Genomic DNA, 14,486 nt, shown 5'->3' on the forward strand with positions numbered 1-14,486 from the left:
ACAAATTTTAGTATTGTTTTTAATATTTTTGTGGAAAATGCCATTGGAATTTTGTTAGCGGTTCCATTAAATCTATGGATAGCTTTGGTTAGTGTGAACATTTTTACAATATTAATTCTTCTAAACCACGCACATGAGATACTTTCCCAATTATTTGTGTCTTTTTCCATTTCTTTCATCAAACTGATAGTCTTCCATGTACAGATCTCATCTTTTTGGTTAAATTTATTCCTAAGTATTTTATTATTTTTGATACAACTGTATATGGAATTGTTTATTTCTTTTTCAGAGAGTTTATTGTTAGTGTAGTATAGAAATGCAACTGATTTCTCTGTGTAAATTTTGTATCCCGAAACTTTACTGAATTCATTCATTAGGTCTAATAGTTTTTTTTGGTTTGTTTTTTGGTGGAGTCTTTAGGGTTTTCTTATATATAAGATTATATCATCTACAAACAAAGACAGTTTTGCTTTTTCTTTTCCAATTTAGATGTCTTTGACTTATTTTCTTTGCCTGCTTGTTCTGGTCAGGACTTCTAGTACTATGCTGAATAAGAGTGGTGAGAGTGGGGACCCTGTCTTCTACCTGATGAAAGAGGAAAAACTTTCCACCTTTCACTGTTTAGTATAGTGTTAACTGAGGACTTGTGATATATGGTCTTTTGTTATGGTGAGGTATGTTCTCATTCTGTTCACTTTGTTGAGTTTTTATCAGAAATGGTTACTGAATTTTGTCAAATGCTTTTCCTTCATCTATTGACAAGATTCTATGATTTTTATCTTCCATTTTGTTAATGTGGTGTATTCCATTGACTGATTTGTGAATATTGAACTATCTTTGCATCCCCGAAATAAATCTAAATTGATCACAGTGTATGATCCTTTTAATTATTATTGAATTTGGTTTGTTAATATTTTGTTGAGGATTTTTCATCTGTGTTCATAAGGTATGCTGCTGCTGCTGCTAAGTCGCTTCAGTCATGTCCGACTCTGTGCGACCCCATAGATGGCAGCCCACCAGGCTCCCCCGTCCCTGGGATTCTCCAAGAACGCTGGAGTGGGTTTCATAAGGTATATTGGCCTTTAATTTTCCTTTTTCTCTTCCTTAGTTTTAGTGTCTTTATCTGGTTTTGTTATCCTATTGGACTTGTAGGATGATTTTGCAAGTGTTTCTACCTTTTGGAATAGTTTGAGAAGGATAGGTATTAACTTGCCTTTAAGTGTTTTGTGACATTCACCTGTGGAATTTATTTGGTCTGGACTTTACTTTGTTGGGAGCGTTTTGATTGTGTGTTCAATTTCATTAGTAGCGATTGATCTATTCAGATTTTCTAATATTTATTCCTGTTTAGCATTGGAAGATTGTATGTTTCCTGGAATTTATTCATTTATTCTAGATTGTCCAGTGTGTTAGTATATAAATATTTGTAATAGTTTCTTATCATTTGTATTTCTGTGGTATCAGTTGTAATTTCTCTTTCATTTCTGATTGTATTTATTTGGACCCTGTCTTTTTGTTTGTGAGTTTGACTAAAGACATTCATTTTGTTTATCTTATCAAAGAACCAGCTATTAGTTTCATTGGTCTTTTCTATTGTTATTTTAGTCTCAATTTCATTTATTTCCACTCTGATCTTTGTTATTTCCTTCCTTCTACTAACTTTGCACTTTGTTCTTTTTCTACTTCCTTCAGCTGTAAGGTTAGATTGTTTATTTGAGATTTTTCTTATTTCCTGAGGTCAGCCTGTATTGCTATAAACATCTCTCTTAAAACTGTTTTTGCTACACTGAAAGGTTTTAGAATATTGTATTTCCATTTAATATGTCTCAAGGTATTTTTCATGCCCTCTTCAACTCATTCGTTGGCCTATCGTTGTTTACTAGCATGTCGTTTAATCTCCACGTGTTTCTGTTTTTCCAGTTTTCTTCCTGTGACTGACTTCTGGTTTCAGACTGTTGTGGTCAAAAAAGATGCTTGATATGACTTCAATTCTTCTTAAATTTATTAAGACTTATTTTGTGACCTAACATGTGATCTGTCCTGAAGAATGTTCCATGTGTACTTGAAGAAAATGTGTGTTCTGCCGTTTGGAAGTGGAACCTTTTATATATATCTATATCTATTAATGTCATCTAATCTAAGGTGTCGCATAAGGCCAATGTTTCCTTTTTGATTTTCTGTCTGGATGAGCTATTCGTTGATGTAAGTGAGGTGTAAAAGTCCTCTACCATTATTGTATTACACCAATATCTCCCTTTAATATTTAGTTGTTCCTATATAGGGTGCATTGATACTTATAAGCATTATATCAACTTGTTGGATTGATCCCTCTATCATTATGCAATGCCCTTCTTTTTTTTTTTTTTTTTGTTACAGACTTTATTTTAAAGTCTATTTTGTCTGATATAAGTATTGCTACCCCAGCTTTCTTTTAGTTCCTATTTGCATGAAATATTGTTTTCCTTCCCTCAACATTCAGTCTGTCTGTCTCTAGATCTGAAGTGAGTCTCTTTTAGGTAGCAAACATACGAGACATGTTTTGTTTTCTTTTGTTTAATCTATTCAGCCACCATATTTATGTCTTTCGATTGGAGCATTTTTTTCTATTTACATTTAAAGTAATTATTGATAGGTGTGTACGTACTGCCATTTTGTTCATTGTTTTCTGGTTGTTTTGGTAGTTCTTCCTTGCTCCTTTCTTCTTCTCTTCTTGTCTTCCCTTGTGATTTGACGACTTTCTTTCGTGTAATGCTTGGATCCTTTTCTTTTTTGTGTGTGTCTGTCTACCATAGTTTCTTGGTTTGTGGTTACCATAAGGTTCATATTTAACAATCTATGTACATAGCAGTCTATTTTAATTGGATGGTCACTTAAGTTCAAGCACACTCTAAAAGCAGTACGTGTTTACTCCCTTCATTTTATGTTTTTTGACATCATATTTTACATCTTTTTATTTCATGTAACAGTTATTTTAGGTATATATGATTTTACTGCTTTTATATTTTAACCTTTCTACTGGCTTTACAGGTGGTTGGTAAATCCACTACTTTTACTATTCATTTGTCTTTACCAATGAGATTTTTTTCTTTCATAATTTTCTTGTATCTATTTGTGGCCTTTTCTTTTTCATTTAAAGAAGTGTCTTTAAAATTTTCTGTAAGGCTAGTTTAGTGATGATTAATTCCTTTAGCTTTTGCTTGTCAGGGAAACTCTTTATCTTTCCTTCAATCCTGAATGATAACCTTGCTGGGTAGAGTTGTAAGTTTTTTCCTTTCATTGCTTTGAATATATCATACCAGTTCCTTCTGGCCTGTAAAGTTTCTGCTGAGAAATCAGCTTACAACCTTATGGGGGTTCTCTTGCATGTAAGTTTGCAGATTTTAAGATTCTCCATATCTAACATTTTAATTATAATGTGTCTTGGTGTGGGTTTCTTTGGCTTCCTCTTTTTTGAGACTCTGTTTCCATGACTTAGAATGTCTCACCTTCACCAGGTTAAAGAAGTTTTTATCTATTATTTATTCAAATAGGGTTTCTGTCCCTTTCTTGATGAGAATATTAATATGCTTGATGTTGTCCCAGGGGTCCCTTAAATTATCCTCCTTTTTAAAATTCTTCTTTCTTTTTGCTGTTCCAGTTAGGTGATTCCCTCTACCCTATCTTATAGATCTCTGATCCATTCTTTTCCAGCCTCTAGCATGTTGTTGACTCCTTCTCATGTATTTTTCATTTCAGTTACTGTATTCTTCAAGTCTGATTTTTTTATATATTCAATCTCTTTGTTGAAGTTCTGAGTTTATCCATTCTTCTCTTGAGTTTGATGAACATTTTTATGGCTATTAATTTGATACCTTTATCTGGTAAATTTATCTGATATCTTTATCTGCTTATCTTTGTTTCATTTAGTTATTTTTCTAGAGTTTTATCTTGTTCTTTGTTTTTGGAAGATATTTCTTTGTTTCCTAATTTTGCCTAACTCTCTGCATTTATTTTTTTTTCTAAGTATCATGTATATCATCTATATCTCCCAGACTGGAAAGAGTTGGCCTTATGTAGAAGGTGTCCTGTGGAGACCACTGGCGCATGTCCCCTGTATAGGCTGTGTGAGCCTTTCTGTTGTGTTTGGGCCACAGCTGCTATCCTGCATGTGGACTGGTAGGTGGGGCTGGCCCCCAGTGTGACTGGCTGTGAGGCCCAGCCTCAACTTTTGTGAGCATGCTAGTGTACAGGGCTGAGGCAGGAGACACTTTGGGAGGTTGCCAGTGTCAGCCAAGGCCGCCCACCAGGTGAAGTGGGGCTCATCTCCCAGGGTGGGAGCCACTTTGGAGGGGCACTGATGCCAGCTAGGGATGCCCATCAGGTGAGGCAGGGTGAGAGTCATGTTGGAGGGGTCAGCAGGGTGGCAGTTTGGGCAGGACAGGTCCTCAGGGGAACACTGGGATGGGGTGCACAGCATTAGCTAGGTTGGTTAAGAGTGACTGAAATGGTGCCTGCCAAACTAGCTAGATGGAAGGAAAGTTTAAAAAAAGGAGCAGCACCTGCCAGTGCTTCTACCCCCCAAAGAAAGTTCCAGCAGATCCCTATCCCTCTGGTATCTTCCTTAATATTAACTGGTGGATTGTCTCATATGACACAGATGCTTTTCAAGCTATTGCCTCTGTCTTGGGACTTGAAGCAGGTGAGTTTGTGTGTGTGCCCTTCAAGAGGTAGAGTCTCAGTTTCACCCAGCCCTTCAACTCTCCCAGATTTAAGCCCCGCCGGTTTTCAAAGCCAGACATTATGCAGGCTCGTATTCTTGCTGCAGGTTCCCTGGGCTGGGGAGCCTAGTGTGGTGCTCAAATCCCTCACTCCTCAGGGTGGACCTCCATAGTTGAGATAGCATTCCCATTTTGGAGTTGCCACACTAGGAGTATGGGTTCTAACTAGGCTACATCTCTGCTCCTCCCACCCATCTCATGGTGGCTTTTTCTTTATATTTTTAGTTGTAGAATATCTGTTTGGCTTACTCCCGGTCATTCTTAAAAAGTTGTTCTATATGTAGTTGTAGTTTTGGTGTGTCCATGGGAGGAGGTGAACTCAGGATCTTCCTATTCTGCATTTTGATCTGAATTCAAGAAAGAAACCAGAAGAGAGGAAATTTGAACATATTTGGAGAAGGGGGTTGTTGGAAGTTAAGTAATATAACAAGATTGCAAAAAAGGTAGAAGGAGATTGGGAAAGGAGTTTATGAAGACAAAAATGAATTCCTTCTCCTCTAAAACAGAAAAGAAAGAAATTAAAACAAAATTTATTGGTTTGTGGGGGTTTGGGTTAGTTTAATTTTTAAATTTTTACTTATTTATTTTATATTGGAGTAAATTTGATGTACAACATTGTATTAGTTTCAGGTATACAATAAAGTGATTTAATTATACATGCACATATATCTGTTCTTTTTCAGATTCTTTTCCCTTCTAGATTATTACAGAGTATTGAGTAGAGTTCCCTGGTCTATTCAGTAGGTCTTTGTTGATTATCTATTTTGTATATAATAATGTATATATGTTAATCCCAGCTTCCTAATTTATCTCCCCTTCCTTTCCCCTTTGCTAACCATAAGTTTGTTTTCTACGTCTGTAAATCTATTTGTTTTGTAAATAGGTTCATTTGTATATTTTTTATATTCCACATATAAGTGGTAGCATATGATACTTGTCTTTCTCAGTCTTACTTCACTTACTATGATAATCTCTAGGTCCATCCATATTGCTGCAAATGGCATTATTTCATTCTTTTAATGGCACAGTAATATTCCATTCTTTATCCACTCCTCTGTTGATGGACATGTAGGTTGCCTTCATGTCTTAGCTATTGTAAATAGTGCTGCAATGAACATTGGGATATGTGTATCTTTCTGAAGTATGGTTTTCTCTGGATATATGCCCAAGAGTGCGATTACTAGGTCATATGGCAGTTCTATTTTTAGTTTTTTAAGGAACTTCCATACTGTTCTTCATAGTAGTTGTACGATTTATGTTCCCGCCAACAGTGTAGGAAGATTCCCTTTTCTCCACACCCTCTCCAGAATTTATTGTTTGTAGACTTTTTGATGATGGCCATTCTGACTGGTGTGAAGTGATACCTCATTATAGTTTTATTTACATTAATAACACATTTGAGTTGAGCATATTTTCATGTGCTTTTGGACCATCTGTATGTCTTCTTTGGAGAAATGTCTAGTTAGATTGTCTGACCATTTTTTGATTCGGTTCTTTGTTTTTCTGATATTGAGCTACATTAGTTATTTGTATATTTTGGTGATTAATCCCTTGTCAATTGCTTCATTTGCAATATTTTCTCCCATTCTTTGGATTGTTTTTTTTGTTTTGTTTGATTTCCTTTGCTGTGCAAAAGCTTTTAAGTTCTGTCAGGAATATTAAGAAACAATTGTGAACAAGCAACAAAGTTTTATATGAACCATTTTCTCCTGATTATCTTGATGCTAAAGCAGAAAACAAAATTAAAACAAAATTTGTATTTGAGATGGTGGGAAGTTATATGGTCTCACACTTCTGGCCTCCAAAGGGACACAAAATTATCTGATGAAAGGAGGTAGACAGGGGTGTAAAATAGGTTGGAGAATAGATCTGGAACAGATGCTAAGGAGAATGGAAAGAGTAGTAACTAGTAACAAATGAAAATCAAGTTAAATGGTGTTGGGACCCAGGTGAGTCTGGAAACCTTGAAATTGTAGCTGTTTCAGTTGCACAGTTGGGCAACTTTCCTTACTTCCATTGCTCAAATCAACAGTGTACAAACAATGAAGGCCAGCACAAGAGGGACTCGGCAGTGTAAAAAGGGTGAGTTCACTGAGAAATGAGCGAGAAGTTTAGATGGAAAAAGAGTCCATGAGGGATTGATGGATTAGGGCAAGAAGGAAAGGCTGCAGGAACTAGGGATGAAGTTGAAGAGCAAACTTCAAATCCAATGATTATTCTGTGCGTTTTGTTTATGGGATCAAATTATATATTCTATATAGCCATTAGGGTGTATTTGGTTAAAAGTAAAATCTACCCCCTCAAATGACTTTCAATAACGGGACATAACAAAAAATCTAGAACTAGGCATCTCTGTGAGTAGTTAAATAAATGGCACAATAATATCAGGAATCTGGGCCAATGTCTCTGCTCTCGTCTCCGTTACTCTCACAAATTGTAAAATGGCTGCCAGAAGTCACCACAGGATTCCTGTCTTTGTAAAACACTACCCCTAGCCAGCCTTGGGAGGTCTAAGCCATGGTGTGATTGCTGCTGCTGTGGGTGTGGTTTTCTCCCTAACGCCAGATGGAGTAGGCTTCTGCTAACTATGACAACAGTGAAGAGTGGTCTATGAGAATCAGAAGTTATTATTCTTTAGAATAGCCATCAAACAAAAACTCACTACCGTTAAGTACCCAAGTGACAGTCACTGCACTAGTGCTTCAGGTATTTTTCCTAGAGATCTTTACATCAATGCAGTAAGGAATAATTTCCCTATTTATCAGGTGTGGAAAATGAAGCCCACTGAAGGGAAAGTACTTGGCTGGGGTCACTCAGGACTTCCCCAAGTTCAAGGCAAGTGCTAATTACCCTGATGGAGATTATGACCAAAATGCATAAAATCCTTTGAACCTTTACTAAAACATTCACCTTCTCAGGACAGCTAAATTTCTACTGTCTTTTCCCTTTATCTAAAAAAAAAAAAAAGATACTTCTACCTAACCTCTTGTTTTTCTCATTAATATACATCTGAATACGTTGCAAATATTTCTGAAAAAATACTTTCCACGTTAGGTCTTCCATGTACTTGACTTTCCTGACTTCAATTCACAGTCATATATTGGCTGATGCTTCTAAGTTTCCTCCATGTGTGGAACTTGGATCCTCTGTGTTTCAGCTAAATGAACATTTGAGGTTGAAAAAGGAAGTGGGCTGGTAGGCCACAGTCTGCCTTACACTGTTTGGACAAATGTAACAGTTCACTGTATTTTACCTTTATTTTATTAAAAGAGTATAAAATATAGATAAAAGTATTGATGATAAGAATAAGAAGTGTTAGTCTTATAAACTTAGTATAGTTATGACAGAAAGGAGCAAATCTTCATTCTCCTCTGATGCTTTTTAGACTTCAAGTGATTAATTTTTATCAAGTTGTGATGGAAAAATGCAAAATTGAGAATATGAGTAAAATGATAGAGCCATATTATCAAAGATTATATACACACACACAGAAATAAAATCCTCCCTTCAAATATATAATTCTATTAATTAGCATTCGTGCAGCGTACTCTAATTCACATTTTCGCGAACTCATACATGAAAAGGGGACTATCTACTTCTCTTTATATTCACAGTTCTCAAATCTCGTGGTCTTCTTTAAATAACTTTTCTCATTTCTTCCTAACACCCACCTTGATCCTTTTACTTTTAACAGAAGTCTAACGCTGCTGTTCCTCAATGTTTGTCTCTGACTCTTCCTCTCTGTCCTGAACTGCAACTCTCACGCTTTCATTTTTTTCTATCAATCACACTTGCTTCCCTTTCCCCTAAGATGTTCCTAAATGTCTCAGTGATTTTTCTTCCCAAAGTGATCCTAAGTGCCTTTAACCAAAGAGAATAGGAATACAGTCAACATAAAGAAGTAAGAATTAGAAATAGAAATAACTTACGTGTTGGCAGTTTCTTAGTATTTTTTTCCATGTGGATTATTCCTTATTTGTGCTCTTTAGACCATATCTATTAGAATTCCTCTGCCTGGCACAGTCTTGAGAATCTTGTTATAAGCACTGAATGTTGTATTAACCAATAAAATTTAGTGAACAGTGCACCCAGAGGACCTAAATTCCAATCTAATATCTGCCTTTGGATAATAATTAACACCACAAGATTTTGCTCATTTTAGACTTAGTAGAAGGAAAAACAAATCTAAATTCACGAAAAATCTGAATCACAGACCATTTTTAAAAGCTAAATTGCTGGGACTTCCCTGGTTGCCCAGTGGTTGGGAATCCGCCTGCCAATGCAGGGGATACGAGTTCCATCCCTGGTCTGAGAAGATTCCACATGCCCTGGAGCCCACTAGCCCATATGCAACAACTACTGAACCCAAACTCCAGAGCCCGTGCCCTGCAACAAGAGAAGTCACCGCAATGAGAAGCCCGTGCACCACAATGAAGTGTACCCCGACTCGCTGCAACTAGAGAAAACCTTCATGCAGCAGCGAAAACCCAGTGCAGCCAAAAGAAAAAAAAGCTAAATTTTTGCATTATTTTCCTATATCTATCCCCCGGAGAAGGGAATGGCAACCAACTCCAGTATTCTTGCCTGGGAAATCCCATCGACAGAGTAGCCTGGAAGGCTATACAGTCCAAGGGGCAAAGAGTCGGACGTGACTTAGGGACTAAACAATTTGAACTGCTAAGTAACTTGAACTGCTAAGCAAGGTTTGCTAAGTTTTGCCTACCCTAATAATTGAATAACACTTCGGGTAGTTAGTAGGATTAGTTTAAATATAAGGATTTCCCTGGTGGTCCAGTGGTTAAGAATCTGCCTGTCAATGCATGGGACATGGGTTTGATCCCTGGTCTGGGAAGATCCTACATGCCACAGGGCAGCTAAGCCCCTGTGCCACAACTGCTGAGTCCATGCTCTGAAACTCATGAAGCCCACGTGCCTAGAGCCTGTCCTCTGCAACAAGAGAAGCCACCTCAATGAGAAGCCTGAGCACTGTGACAAAAGGTAGCCCTGCCTCATTACAACTAAAGAAAGCCCTTGAGCAGCAACGAAGACCAAGATCAGCCAAAAAAGAAAAAAAAAAAAAAAAGAAAGAAAGAGTAAACGTAAATAGCAAAAGGGTATATCTCCTTGAAAACCTTTCTACTTTTAAGTAGGCTAATATCGTAACCACATAGTCACAGTCTCACTTGGGACTAATTTTTTCTTGCGATAGCACTGAGAGTTATTCCTTCTAAGAATGGTTTCATTAGAGAATTATATTTTATTTTAATCTCAAGAATTAGGGTTACATCTCTGACAAAATTAGAAAGGGTTAGAAAAGGATTCACTGAATGAAATAGCATATGTGATTTCAACTGTGAGGGACAGGATCAAACATTGTCATAGGTGGTATTAATCTTCAGTCTATTGCTTCATTTATCATAAGTAATTAGGTGGTACTTTGTTATGTCATCAAGTTCGTAGGCCTTAATTAGAAAAAGAAATCTGCATTATATGGAGAATTAGTGGATTTTGAAACACTTAGATATAGCACTTGGTGGTGGCTTAGTCGCTAAGTCATGTCCAACTCTTGCAACCCTACCAGGCTCCTCTATCCGTGGGATTTCCCAGGCAAGAATACTAAAATGGGTTGCCATTTCCTCTTCAGGGGATCTTCCCCACCTAGGGATCAAACTTGGGTCTCCTGCGTTGCAGGCAGATTCTTTACCAACTGAGCCACCAGGGAAACCCAGAAATAGCACTTAACTGATGCCAACTCCCTCCCCCCAAATTCTTAGGGAGAAAATAAAGGAAGAGCAAAGTGCCATTCAAAACCCACAAGATTTGGAGTAAAATGACCAGTCCGTATCTGGAGCACAATGTACTGTGATTTTGGACAAGTCCTCTAACCTCCCTGAGCCTGTTTTCCAGTTGCAAAATGATACTACCAACCTCAGAATGTTATTTTGAGTGTTAAGTTCAGTCATGCATAAGAAAATGTTTGAAACCTATTTAGTAGCATTTCAAATGCTAGACTAAAACTGGAGGAACGTTTAATTTGCATTTGATTGTTTTTAAAATGAAATTGTTCTCATCTTGGTCTAAGAGAAAAATTTCCTGCAACACTTGGCATCTTTTGAAAAACTAATAATAAACTCTTCCACCCATGACTGACTCGCAATCACTTCATACTTTTGTGAAAAGAAGGAAACATGGTTTCAAAAGTAGTGATTTTAGTCAAACTGTCAAATCATCCCTACTTTTGGGTCAGGAAAACATGTCCATGTGGATGCAGTGTGGAGTTTAAAGTGGTTTTTCACTGAAACATCAACAATAATAATTTTAGCTATGTTGTTAAAAGTTAAATTTTCATTATGTTTGGTTTAGCATGAACTAAAGTTTTACAAAGAGTACTAGGATCATAACAGATGACAGGAAAGCACTGAAGGAAAGAATTGCCTTTAATGTATTTTGTGTTTATACATGCAGGAAAACCAAGATAGTGACTCTTAACTAGGCTAGATCATCCAACTCCAGATGGTGATAGGTAATATGTGTGTTGTGTGTTAAGTCACTCAGCTGTGTCCGATTCTTTGCGACCCCACAGTCTGTAGCCCGCCAGGCTTCTCTGTCCATGGAATTCTCCAGGCAAGAATACTGGAGTGGATTGCCATTCCCTTCTTCAGAGGAACTTCCCAACCCAGGGATTGAACCCTGGTCTCCTGCATCACAAGCAGGTTCTTTACCATTTGAGCTACAGGGACATTCTGATAGGTAACATCATCATTAATAAATAATTTGTTTATTATTCACAGGACTCTAAGCACTGAATGGAGAATAACAAAGAAGGAGGAATGTAAATATGTAATAACACATCACCTATCAGAGTTTTGAAATATATAAATTGTGCTCAGGCTAAAATGCCAGTCACTTTCCCCTGTTGCCTGCAGATTAGAAGAGCCTTCTGTGAAGAGGAGCCATCCTGCCCTGCTCTCTGACCACTTAATTTGGCCAGGGACAGATTCTTGGCCCAAAGTGAGTCAATCATATTTTCAGAGATGGAAAGGCTGAATTGGAGGGTGCTGGCACTGAAGACTCGAGGTCATGAAGAATTGTTGCCAAAATCGACAGCATGGCAGCCCAAAGCCAGTGTTATGAAGGAAAAGAAACTAAAAACTTCACAGAGAAGCAGAATAATTCAGCTGCAGAAAGGAAGATGGAACAGCTGTGAAACAATGATGAAGGGACGTTAGGGAACCAAGTAGCTAGAAGGAGGGGAGAATGAGAGAGAGAGCGATCTCTGACCATGCTTCCTTCAGCTGGGTTCTGAATAATGTCTTAAAATAAATCTCGTTTCCTTTCTTGTGCTGTCTCCAGTGTGTTTTGGTTTCTGAGAATCAAGGGACACTTTACTAAGCCTTCACTGATTGGACTAGAGCCCAAAGTCAAAAGATAAACAAGAAAGGCACTTGAACAGTCAAATTACATTTCTAAAATACTATGGACTAAAGCTTACAGGACACCAAGAGTCTTTGATTGCTTATTTAATTTCTTATAGCAGCTTTATTAAGATAATTCACTTACTATAACACTCACCCTTCTTTAATTGTATGTTTACTTTAAATTTCTTTTAATCCCACCAATCCAAATCTCACCTCCAAGTCTACCAGTAGCCTTAATAACCAAGAGAGAATGGCCAGTAAAAGCAAGCACACTAGGGCAATAAAAAGTGACAGTTGACGGCAGCAAAGGAGGAAATAGAAAAACTATAAATAGGAGAACAATAATTCCAAAGAAGAAGAAAAAATTAAAAAAGCAATCTGGGGCGTGTAGCGTGTTTTCGTCAGGCCCTTCTAGTTCCGAGGAACAGCTCAAGTTACATCTAATATTAGGGGAAGGAGTTGTAAGGAATGAAGAAAACAAGAATCTCAACCCTACAGGCCTCGTGGGAACTACCAAAGGCCAAATCACCAAGCCTTTGGAAGAACAGGCGCTGCAGCGAAGCCAGACCTCAGGAAGACTGGAACCAAGACTCCGTGGAGAATCCAAGGTTACCCCAGGACTTCAGCATCGGAGTTCGCACATCGTCACCTCTGTGATCAATTATCTACGGCCTCAGTTCTCCCCTCTGGCTGCGCTTGGCAGTGGCTCGCAGCTTCTCTGCTTTCCTCCAGTCCACTTTCTCAACCCCTCTTTGGAATTTGTACACTGCCAGCTCTTGACCTATGGCGACCTGCAGACTCATTCTGTTTGGCCGGCGTGGAGGCTTCACGTTTAGAATTCAAAGGTCCTAGGGTGGGGCATGAACTAGGCAGTCACCCAGATCTTTGTCAAGCCCGGCTACCTTCGCCACGCCCTCTCCCCTCATTTGCATAGCCCGTCCCCCTCCTGCTGAAGGTGTCGGAGTGGGTGACTTCTGTTCTCTTCCTCTTTTCTATCTCACAGCTTAGCATCACATTTGCTTCTTCGGAACTTTGGCTTATTCTACCCCATCGGCTCCCTCTGTACATCTTTTTAGCTCCCACTACTACCCAGTAATTCCCAGCTCAAATCCCCCAGAGGTAGAAACCTGAACCACAATCTCCAGTTTTCGCTAAACTTTTCCCATCGGTTCATTTTGTAGATGCTCGCCAGCCTAGAGCATGGCTGCTTTAGGACGGGAGTTGTGCCCTTTCATCAGCAGTGACTGAAGAGTTGCAAGGCCTGCAGAGAACAGAGCACAGCTGTCTGGGGCTGACACCTCAGCAGGGTCCATGAGCAGATACCTGTATTGGGGCTGAGGGAAAAGTGGCTGCAGTAATTGTCCGGCCCAGTGGGTATGAGTGACCTAACTCTGGAAACCTTAAAAAGCCTGAGAGAAATAGGGTTCCATCTAGCTTCCTTAGACAGAGTCTATGACCCTCACATGGAGTCTTTAGTAGTAGTATTAGTCGCTCAGTCATGTCTGACTCTTTGCGACCCTGCAGACTGTAGGCTGCTGGGTTCCTGTGTCCATGGGATTCTCCAGGCAAGAATACTGGAGTGAGTTGCCATTTCCTTCTCCAGAGGATCTTCCTGACCCAGGAACTGAACCCAGGTGTCCTGCATTGCAGGTAAATTCTTTACCATCTGAACTACAAGGAAGTCCTGTAGCTTGGAGTCTTTAAGAAAAGGTTAAATTGCGTTCAGTGTCCTCTAGCTAAGGAATCAAGTGATGTGTATAGTACATTTTGGAAGCATTTCCATGGAAAATCATGAAAGTAAAAATAACGGAAGGTATTTAATGTGTATTCAGATATTTGAGAAACCTTGGATGGTTTAAAAAAGAGAAAAAAAAAAAAAAAAACAACCTTATTTTTCATTGAAATAAGAATTAGTCCCACAAAGTTAAGAACAAAAGCTTCGGAAAGTTTTCTAATCCTGGCTCTGCCATTTCCCAGCTAGCAAATTCTTTAGTAATTCAGTTCCTCAATTGCCTCATCTCTAAAATGAGGGTAATAAAAGTATCTGTCTTGTAGAATTGTGAGATTAAACAAAATAATCCAAATAAAACCTTTAGTGTGTGTACCTGGTGGATAGTTGGTGTTCAAAATTAATTAATTACTGCTGCTGTTATCTTGTTACTATCACATAAATAAAGGAAGTATATATTGATACATTAGTAGGATTTTTACAATAGTTGAGATTTTTCTCTTTGTACATATGTATTCTATTTGGCATTGCGTTCTAGCTCTGTCACACGAATTATGTATTGTATTTCCACACGAAACAAAC

General features: G+C 38.2%; 1 long non-coding RNA gene across 1 annotated transcript in view; it reads right to left on the reverse strand.

Moving 5' to 3' along the window:
* LOC109568153 (uncharacterized) overlaps nucleotides 1-14,486 on the reverse strand; it is a 79,751-nt gene that overhangs the window by 44,078 nt on the left and 21,187 nt on the right. The window lies entirely within an intron of this gene.

This window comes from Bos indicus, chromosome 14, assembly GCF_029378745.1.
Source record: "Bos indicus isolate NIAB-ARS_2022 breed Sahiwal x Tharparkar chromosome 14, NIAB-ARS_B.indTharparkar_mat_pri_1.0, whole genome shotgun sequence".
Lineage (NCBI taxonomy): Eukaryota > Metazoa > Chordata > Mammalia > Artiodactyla > Bovidae > Bos > Bos indicus.